Here is an 11,567-nt window from a genome sequence, read left to right on the forward strand (position 1 = left end):
AAAATGGGCACCTGCCCTTGATCTTTTCAGACAAACAACAAGAAAGAAAAAAAAAAAAAGTATAATTGGAGATCCTCTCTCATTCTGACCTTGGAATTCCTTGGAATGACCAAGGAATGAGGAAATAATTTCAGCTATAGTCATAAAGAAACAGACCAGAGACATGAGGGGAAAAAAAAAAGAAATTAGAAGTAGAAGCTAAACTAAAGTTAGCATCTGTCAGGCAGCAAATCTTTGGCTTTGTCAGACTCTGTAATTTTCATTCCACAGAGGTCGACAGGAGAAAAATGGCACCTAACTGAGGTGAAATGCTTAGTTCTGAGAACGTCTCCTGAAAATAATATAAACTTCCCTTAGTTTCATTCTGCAGCACAAATATTTCAGTGCTTTTTCATGGAAGGCTTCACTTTGATGAACCCTGGCTGCTGCTGGCCAGAATGGTGTACAAAAAATCTCACTGCCCAGGGGAAAAAACTAGGAAGAAATTTTTATGTTGCATGGATGTGATAATACTGACCTTGTTTTGAAACTTCCTCAAAAATAAGGCAGTATCTGCCAATAAAAGAGGTAGTTTTTGCTCAGAAATATGTATTTCTTTGTTTGTTATAAAGTTAGAAAAGGTATCTGGGAGAAATTTCTGCCTGGATAATTTTGTGCTGGGTGGGAAATACAATAACACTGACCCCTGTGGTACTGAGTTAATCTGTTCTCCAGAGAGGCAGATGTGTGACACAGACACCATAAATATACATGTGCTAGTGGCCATCAGAATGAATACAGAATAACCTATTTATATGTCTAGTACATAAATATTTGTCAGCAGAACTACCAAAGAGTTGTTCTGCCTCGGAAAAAGTGACCTCAAAGTTTTGTGCTCAGCCCATAAAGTCTGCTCTGTACAGATGATTAATCCAATTTGATTTGGATTTATGAGCTCACCAAAGAGAAATCTCTGGAAGGAAGTGACTGTTTTAAAAACTGTCCTGTCAGAACAGATTCATTTTAATGAAGGGACTGAGGAGGACACCAAGAGCAAAACTGGCTCTCATCAGGGTACAGTTTCACATTCTGTGTGATTTTTTAATTTCACAGAAGAAGAAGGAGATGGTAAAAAAGGAGTTGGGATGGAGGACTAAAACCATCTTCCAGTTGTGATCCCTGCTGGATTGACACAGAAAAATTAATGGAACATGTTGCTCCCATTGAGGCACTTTTCCCAGTGCTATCTCCTAGTGTGAGTAGCACCTTGATTTTTTGAAAAAAGTGTGTTTTGAAAGGCACTATTATCTAATTACCAAATAATTTACTTGCCAGAACACCTAAGCCTAGATAAAGTGAAGGTGATAACTAATTTGGGAGATGTTTGAGCAGACAGATGATGCACCATGAATGTGTTGAGGTGTGTTATGTACACAATTGTACATAACAGGTATCATTGAAGATATCTGGGAGCAAACAAATAATTTGAACCTAAACCCACCAGTACTATGGGGTTCTGAGTTATCCTTGGAGAATGAAATCCTGTTTGGTGGAAATCTGCAGGCTAGAATGAGCCTGGCAGACTTCAAGGCAGATGAAATAGCATTACTGCTCTCTATTTCTCAGATGATTGAGGTGATTGTAGATCAAAACTTGTCTCACTGACTTCAGGGCAGTGTTTCTGAATTGGCACTGGGCTTTGTTTCAGGGGCCTGGAGGCAAGCTAAATAATTTACTCGAGATCCCAGCTTCTCTCTTTCATTTGTATTTTTTTTCTCTCATTTTCTACTGGTAGCAATATCCTTGCTCCTGGCTAGCTGTGCTGTGTATCACCAAATTCACATCACCTATGACAGGAAATGTAGCTCTTCTCTTCTCCCAGACTGACCATAAGGCTGGTGCATTTTTCCCTACCTGTCATTAATAGCAACTGTAAAAACAAACCAACCAAATAAAGCCAAAAAAAAGCCAAAAAACTCAACATCTCTAACTTTGCAATTACATCTTACACATAACTAAAAATGAGAGATCATCCCTCAAAACACAGGCATAGAATTTACCCTTTGAAAAATCAAGTTCTGTTCAAAGAAATCTGGAAATAAAAAAAAAAAGGCAGAAATATAAAAGCTGATCTCCTACTTTGTGAACAATAGTAGAACACATTTTCAGTGTTTAAGGAAAAAATTGTGCTTTACTTCACTAAAACTACAAATGTTGGATCAGTTTCAAAACTGAGCTAGCGACAAAAACTGATTAAGATATATCTGAAGGAGTTTATGAAATAGTAATGCAAGAAAAACTAAAGTAAAGAAAAAAAGAGAACTTATGCAGGAACTGGAGCTATTGTTTTAAAAGAAAAATGAAGAAAAAAACTTTTAACTCTCAAAAAGGGTTGAAAATGAGCAAAGTAGTCATTGTGCATGAGGGGAAAAAAAAATAAAGAAAACTTATGAAGATGGAAAGGTGTACCACAACTGCAGTTAGAAAATTCAGTTCAAATCACACACTTCAGATGGAAAGTTTCTCTCCTCACTTAGAGCTGTGATCCTTATTAGTGTTACTGTAGGTGAAGTGTGCAACTTTTATTTGTATTGTGTGATGATTTTCCACACCCTGGCAAACAAGTGCAGCAGCTGATGCAAACCTGTGCATCCCATGAGACTGTGGAGAACGCTGACAGCAGGGAAAGGGGCAGACAGCACAAGTAATACTTGCTGACAAAAATGAAGGAAACAAATTCAGGTGGGTTTTCATCTCATTAAAAAGAAAAAAATAAACCCAGAAATGAATCTATCATATGAGTTCTGCACTCCTTATGGAGTTCTAGAGTTCTGCTGCAGTGTCGTAGATTCTCAGCTGAGCCAAATAATTCTCTTGCAGACAGCCCTCTCCTAAAATTAATGGGAATGAAAGAGAAGCTTGTCTCCCTGCCTTGTGTGTCCATTGAACATTGATCTTTAACCTGCAACAAGCAAAACCTATCAAAGCTGCTGCAATTTTTCTGCAGCAATGTCTGGGGGAATGAAGGGTCAGTGCATTACTGCGTCATGTCTCGGTGGTTCCAAACCCTGCTCAGAGATGGATGGTCTTGAACCTACACCTCAGAAAGACAACCAGGCAGCTTCAAAACACATCAAAAGGTGGTTTTTGTTACCAAAAACGCTTTCATTGTAGAGACATCCAAGGTGGATGATGATTTTTGACAGAGCTGCAGTCTTTTGTTAATCAGGTGTTAATACTCAGCTCAAGGGATGCTGCTCTTAGATTCATTAAGAGAAAAGTGCACACACATGAACAGCACACAAAATTTAAAAAGTTATGTGTGTGTATGTATATATGTGTGTGTATATATATACACATATATATGTGTGTGTGTGTATGTGTGTATGTATATGTATATGTGTGTATGTATATATATATGTATGTATGTATATGTATATATATGTGTGTAAATATATATATATATATAGGTATAGTAATTACTGTTCTGTGATGGGCAACCCATGCATTCCCTGTTCTCATTTTCATATTCCTTTTCCATGGTATCCTGCTCTGTCTGGTTAGATTCTCCCCTTTAGTTGGAAGGATGGATCCTTACACTTGTTGTGTCATTTACAAACTTGAAACAGACCCACCAGGTACAAATATGTCCCAAAAAATATAAAATATAATATCATACCTAAGATACCTAAAGACTTTTCAACTTCATTGGGTAAATGTGCTAGAAGTGGATTTTTTTTCTTTTTTTTTTTTTTTTTTTGCAAATGCATCCCAAAGAAGTTCTAGTCTTAGGTCAATACAAAGTCCTTCAAATTTTACATGGCACCATACCATAGCATTTATTTGGTAAAACCCTTTGAAAATAAGATGATGAATGTTTTTCTTGTCTGTCTTGACAGTTTAAAGTGCAAGTACTTGAACTGGTGATTCTCTTGCTCTCACTTAACATTTTCAAGCCTACAGATGATCATACTCTAATTGAAAACATTAAGCAATAGAACAAACTTTATCCAACTTATTTATTACTTAATTTTGTCACAGCCTCATTTTATTCTTGTTCCCTTTATTTGGTGAAAGGAAATTTCCATTTCTATGACCCTGTCCAAGTAGGTGAAATCTCCACCAAACTGTTACAAAATCTATGCTGTTCCTTGTAAATTTTTTCCAACAGAGCAGGTAATGAATTTATGAGTACTTTAACAACTAAGATTATGAAGTGCATTATAATTTCATCTAATTCCTCCATCCTGAATGTATTTTTTCCCTATTCCTTGTAGTTCCCACACAGTCTTTTGATTAATTTCTGTCATGAAAATGACATTTGTGATGGTTCTGAAAACAGAACACTGAGTGCTGTACTTGCATACTTTGCACAAATTTCCTTAGTAAAGATCCTCTCAAGTTAAAAAAAAAAAAGAATGATGAATGAATTCTTAGGTTCCTACAGTTTCACTGTGATCCTTTATTCTCTACTGTCCCTGAAGCTAAGCTTCTAAATGTTTTTGTTCTCAGTATTTTCTTTATTAATCTTCTTAAAGGTACTTATTATGTCTCACATTTTATATATCTGCAGTCTTGTTTCAAGGAAGTGACCCTTTTTTAAGAGGCACATGTATGCTGATTTTCTTGCTGTGTAATTCTCTTATAAAATGGAAAAGTATTGACTGGAATAATTTTCATGCAGTGCCTCAAAATGAGAAGAATCTGCTGAGAACTCCTAAACACTGCAAATCTACGTGTCTTGTGCTCTTAAGAAGTCAGCTCTGAGTGACCCGGGAGTCAAAAATTTCCAGGGATCATTTACCTGAAATCTCCTAGCTTCATTTTTAAGGTGCTATTTTTCACCTGTGAAGATACAGGTTTTTCTCTGTATTATTCTTGTGTGAGTCCCTCTTGGGTGGTGAATTCCCGCTCTGAGCTGTGTTTTAGAATCATTCTCAAGCTTCACTTTTGGCTGAGGTGTGTTAGGGATGATGTTGAGGAGCTCAATGCTTCCTAATTTCTGCTAGGGAGGCAAAAGGTGCCTGTTCTACACACACAGAAAACCAAAATCCTCCTCTGGCTGGGACTCATCCTGTCCCTACAAGAGACCTGAGACATTTACAGGATGCTGATGGAAACACCCTCTTCAGCATGATGATGTGTGAAGAGAATCAATGAAAGGACACTGTACCATAAACATTTACTCCTCTTTCTCCTGTTGCCCCACATCCACTTCTTCCCCATCAATATTTTCCTGCAAAAGATTTATCCAGGGTGACTGAGGAAAAGTCTGGTGAGANCTGAGGAAAAGTCTGGTGAGAACTGTACATTTAGGACCTGAGGAAAAGTCTGGTGAGAACTGTACATTTAGGACCTGAGGAAAAGTCTGGTGAGAGCTGGACATTTAGGACCTGAGGAAAAGTCTGGTGAGAGCTGGACATTTAGGAACTGAGGAAAAGTCTGGTGAGAGCTGGACATTTAGGAACTGAGGAAAAGTCTGGTGAGAGCTGGACATTTAGGACCTGAGGAAAAGTCTGGTGAGAGCTGGACATTTAGGACCTGAGGAAAAGTCTGGTGAGAACTGGACATTTAGGACCTGAGGAAAAGTCCGGTGAGAACTGTACATTTAGGACCCCCTCCACCACTCAGAAAGAATGAGGAGTGTCTTCACTGTCATCTCCCATTGCTATAGGAAAAGCCCAGATGGTCAGCTTAGGTCAGAACATTTTCAAGGATGCTAAAATCAGTGAAATTAATTTGAAAAATAATGTAATATTCCTATCTTATATCCCTGCTCCTACATCTGAGCTACAACAAGCAAATTCAGAGGTCAGAACTCATCTTTTGCAAACTGCTGCAGAGTGAGGCAATTCCCTCCTGATGGGACTTTCAGCAAAGTGTGGAAATGCAGGTGAGGCACACAAAGCTGCAGGTCTGGAAAGGAAGAATTTACCATTCTGGAAAGGAGGAATTTACAGTTCTGCCAAGGTGGAATATACAGTTCTGAACTTGCCTGCATCATGTAACCCGATCATGCAGACACCTACTAAACCAGGGGTGCAAAAGAAGGATGTAAACCATAATTACAGGCAAGAGTCAATCAGCTCCAAAGAAATGCTGGGACATGAATCACAGTTGGCCAGAAATTGTGAGTTAAGCCTCTTTCAACCACAGCCATTAACAACGTGTAAAAAGCCTGCTGAAAAAAATCAATACATAACTGTAGCATTTATCAAGTTCACATAGATTTCTGTTGTTCCTGTCTAATTTGGATGGCCTTACCTAGGAGATGTTCACAAGTGGGATATCAAAACAGCACCTGGGAGGCAATTTCCTCATTTTCCTTCATCCTTTTGGTGTTCTATTGAGGAATAAGATCTGATGTTAACTTCAGATTCTTTGAAAAGAGATTGTTATTGATCATGTCAGAGTGCTGTGTAAGACTTTCCATATACGAATCTTCTATGTGGCTTTTCCTCTCATATTTAACTCTTTGAGCCAATGTTTTATCACCTTTTCCAATTACACACACACAAAAAGCTAATCTGAATGATGAGTGGGGAAATAACATTTGGAATATGCAATGGAGTTTGTTTGTATTCTGCTTTTATCTTGAGGGTACTGTTTTTGTTGATGGGAAAAGAGAAAGCCAACAAAAGAGGTAAGAAATTAAATAAAAACCTGAACTACTGTTTCCAAGAGGCAGCCTGACATCAAATTTGCTTAAATAGCAATACACCTTACATTTTTAAAAATAAACAAAACCAAAATGCCTTAATTTTTGGGGTTTTTTTTAGTGCCTACAATTCTTGCAAAGTCAAATTTTACAGCGGTCATCTTGCATGAGATACTGGCAGTGACTATTCTCTTACTGCAAGACTCCACAAAATAGAAAGCAATCTGTGACCCAAATATTGTTTTACTGTGCAACACTGACATTCTTCACACAGGATAAAAGAGTAAATGGAAAAGAAATTTAATTTTCTGAAGGTTCCTCCATCACCTCACCAACTCTCAGTTCCTTCTCCCTGCTTTCAGCTCCGAATATCTTGAGACCCAGAGACCTGGAAAAATATTGCAGTAGTGCAAGGAGGCAGAATTAAGACATCATTTGCAAGAAACATGAATAATGTGACTAAAAGGTACAGCTTTTTCTTTCCTTTTAGTGACTTGAAAACAAAAGCACTGTACACAACAAAAAACCCCCATGAGCACATTTTCAGGACAGGGCTTGCACAGAACCTCAGAGATGCTGAAGTTGTGTGGCAGATACATTTACTGATGTAGGAATTCCAGCTAATGATCTGGCTCCCAGAGCTTGTTAAGATTATCTTCCTTGTTCTTGTTATACTCACTTGAGTAGTAATTTTGTAATTTTTCCCCCTGTTTGGAGTTAAGAAGCCCTACTCAACCAAATAAGTCTTTACAGAAGCTGCTCTGCCATGTAATCAAAGCATCTTACAAGAGGCTGCTCTTCTAGAAACATCAAATTAGCTCCATTTGCAATATTTCCTTTTTACACCCTCACAAAAAACCTAAAAGCAAGTGGTTAAAGGAGAAACAATGAACCCCATGCTGGGTGCACTGCTGGTGGTAATCATTGTTTAATTACTCCAGAGGCAATTCAATTCATAAACAGGCTTAAATAAATATTAGTAATTAATTAATCCTTTAACTGATTTGGCAAATACTATGTGACATTAAAGTGTAATTGTGGCAGAGGTTTGAGAAACATTTTTGATTACTGTTTTAACACTGAAATATTTTTAATAAGCAGGGATAGATTAGGGGTGTGCATGTATGTATGCCCACTTGCACATTCTTTACAACAGGATCTACTGCAAGGTGGACTCCAAAATTCAATGCTGAAGATGCAATTTAGATCTTCTGCAAGTTGTATTGTTGCTTGTGACTCTGCCTGGGAAACTGAATTCACTGTACAGTCCCCCTTATAGCAATTTCTCCAAGCCAAGCAATAAACCCTCTGCAATTTGTGAAAACAAAGGGGAATAGAGCAGCTGAGGATTGCTCAAATTCCATAGGAAACCCTAATTCCAATTTACTCAGGACTGATAAGGCCCAGCCCAGTCTGTGTGTGCACGTGGAAGTTGCAGGTGCACAGGAGAACAGCACCAGTGTGATGTTTGTCATGAGAAATTGTTTTTATTGGCCTGGCCTTGCATGGAAACACCTTTCTCCCCCACCATCTTCTCACAAAAAATGTTATGGAACAGCAGCAGATCTATTAATCTGAATGAGAAAAATATTTCAGATCTACTAGTAGGGCACAAATGATGCTTTCTTTCTTCCTTCTGTTCAGCTGTGATGCAGAAAATTCAGTGGCTTTTGTTTCCACTTTGTTTGAATGTGCTGCAATGCAGTTTGATGCAAATGACTGAGCTAAAAATGAGTATAACCAGATCCAGCCTGTCTATCTGTACTTCTATTTCCTTTTGTCAGCTGTGCCCTAAAAGAACAAATACATTCCAAGCTACCTGAACAGCCCTCCCTTCCCCAGTGAGCCACACAGCTTCTCAAAATATCATCTCTTGTAGTCACTGTGGCTGTTTTGGATAGATGTTTCCTCTCCTACCTCCTTCAATTCACAAGGGTTTTTTAATTAATATCTTCAATTCAGTTCTCATGAGAATAAAGCTATTACAATGGCTAAGGTTAAAATTGCATGTTTGCTTTAACAAGAGAGTTCCCAGCTTCTCAGAGTCCTATTTTGAGGGATTCAGAGTTCTAAGTTCCTGGAAGAAACACTCCCTGCTTTTCCTCTCTGTTCTCTTTTCTGGTGATGAAAAAGTGAGGTAAAATATTGGTATTTTTGGGTTGCAAAAAATGGTAAAACCTAAAAGAACAGGACTAAACAAAAAGCTGTGTAATGCTATTAGGACTGAATCAAAAAAAGTAGCAAACATTTTCAGACTTGTAAAACTTTAATTGCTTTTAATGACTGAAATTACATGGTTATCATCTCTGATTATTAATACTGTTTCTAAACATAAATCCAAGTTCAAGATAAGCACAACATTTACCTACCTGTTATCTGTTCCTGATCATCTCCTCTTTACTTTTTCTGCCAAATATACCAGACCTGGTGTTGCCACTGTGAGAAGAGAGTTCTATGGAAACACAGCTTTTGCATTCTGATAATATCATTCTAACATCAGCCCACTTTTTCCATGTTTATATTCTATAATGTCCACAATATCACTCAGACATTCAGAAAAAAATAAGGCATCAACAAAAGCCTAAATAAAATAAAATAATAATAAACAATAATATAATTATAAATAATAAATATGTATCTAATAATTGATAAAATAATAAATAATTATATTTTATTTATATAATAAATAGAAAATAATCAAATGAACACTAAATAGCTCACAGATGATTGTGTAATAATAAATATATATATATATTCTGCTCAGCCTGGCTCATCTAGAGCACCATATTTCTGTGAGACTGTTGACTGGCGAGGCACACACTGAATTTGGAAGAGCTGGCCGAGTACTCCAAGCAGCAGAACGTTACAAAAGACACATTATGTTCAGTTTCTGAGAATAGAATGAGGTACAGATTCATTTTGGCTTTAGATGCCCTGAGATCTTAGCAACAAACCAACTGCACAGACAGAATCATCTCCACCAACTTCTGCTCAGCAGCTCCCCAGCTGAGATATATATATCTATACATATATATGTATGTATAGATAGATGTATAGATATTGAGGTTTGTAAATGAATATATACATTTATACCCCCTGCACTACACATACAGGAATTCCTTGTACTCTCCCACCCAGAAAAGCAGTGATTTCTGTCTCAGGATGAATGCCACCGGCCCCCTTGGCTCTCAGCAGGCTGGAGCTGAGCCAAGAGGCATTTTTCCAAGGGACTGACATTCTGCCCAGGCTGCAGACACACCCTGGCTCCTCCTCTGGGACATGAGGAGAAGTGTGGGAACAGCCACGGTAATTTGGAGGTGAATAGGAGACTCAACAGAGGCCAAAATACGTCGTAAAACAGCTTAAAAATACACAAGAGTTCAAGAAAACACAAAAACTTGTAACAAAATTCCCTTTGGAAAATGCAGTAAAGGCTATTGTTGGTGTTTATTTTATATATTGTTGAGGCCTTTATATAGAGAAGGTTTTAAAAAAATAATAATGCTTGCAAGGTTGTTGGGGGTAGTGTAGACAGAGCAAACTTTATGTGAGATGGAGCTGAACTTTTTCTATTTAACTCTTCCTCACACTGAAGTCAGCACTTTTCAGCTCGTGTTTTTACAATTCAAACAAGCCCTGGGTTTATTCCTCCTAGAACTAAATTCTCAGTACTTCATACACAGGGACAGAGGTGCCTGTATCTTCCATTGGGTGAGTCCTTCACTTGAAAAACATTATTTATTAATTGCCATTTTTAAGGATGAAATCTGCTGGAACAACCATGAAAAAACTTCTAAAAGGCACGATCATGCTCAGTTTCCTTTAGACAGGGACACATCCCTGTAAAACAGCACAACCCTTCAAGGCACAGCTGCTCTACAGCAAAACCAGCCCAATCAAGGTGACATTTGCAACAAAAAGCATCCAGGAGTTAATTAAATGTATCAATTCTTGCTCTGCAGTTTAGCATTGTGCAGTGGCTCGCAGGCCTGCCAGGCCAGCACACCTCACCACAGCTCCAGCAGGCACAAAATGTCATTTTCTCTTCAAATGTCACTGTGTGTCCAGAGCTCCATGAAGAGAGGCTATCAGGTTTTCATCTGGGAAGATGGAACCCGTGTTCAGGCAGAAAAACCATATAAAAAACAATCAGGTTACAGAGAATACTGAAGCTGAAAAATAAACTGGTTTCACTGTTCACCAGTGATCAGAAGCTGACACTTTCCACAATGCTTCATTTAGGGAAGGCTCAGAAATATCCTCTTTAACAAAAAATAAATAGATAAATAAAAATTGGACTTATTAAATTCAGCTAGCCAGAAAGTCCAGTGACAAATTAAGCCTTGTTAATTATCATACTCTCTTCTCCTCAGTGCTGTGTACCAGTGTCAGTCTGGCAAAGCTCATGGATTAAGGGTAAACTCTTCGTACAGCAGAAATGCCAGCATGGATGTCATGTCTCAGATTCCACCCAGCAGTACAGTAAACTTCAGTACTTGCATTTCAAAGGAGAAAAAAGAAGAAAATAAGCCCCAAATGCTGCTGGCTTCAAACAGAGTTTGTCACTGTCTGTAGAGATGCTCTGTTTGTCAGCACTTCCCATTTTTGATGCCACTACTGAGCCTGCATGAAACAAATTTCTCTGGTTGAAACACTGAACGGTAGGGAAGCTTCAGGAGAGGAACAAAAAACTTACATCACATCCATTCTGTTTGCATTTTAAAGCAAACTTGCCAAGGCAAATTATTTTCAAGGTGATGGTCTAAGGTAATGAATAAATATATGTTATTTTCATTAATGCTTCAGTAAAATAGACAAATTAAATTAATTTCTAAATTTTATCAGGAATAATGGCTGCCTTCTGCTAAGGTGAAATCTGTCTTTCCTCAGTTCCACGTTCTATAGTGCCATTAGGGTTTTTCCTTCAATA

This window comes from Parus major, chromosome 1 (genome assembly GCF_001522545.3).
Source record: "Parus major isolate Abel chromosome 1, Parus_major1.1, whole genome shotgun sequence".
Lineage (NCBI taxonomy): Eukaryota > Metazoa > Chordata > Aves > Passeriformes > Paridae > Parus > Parus major.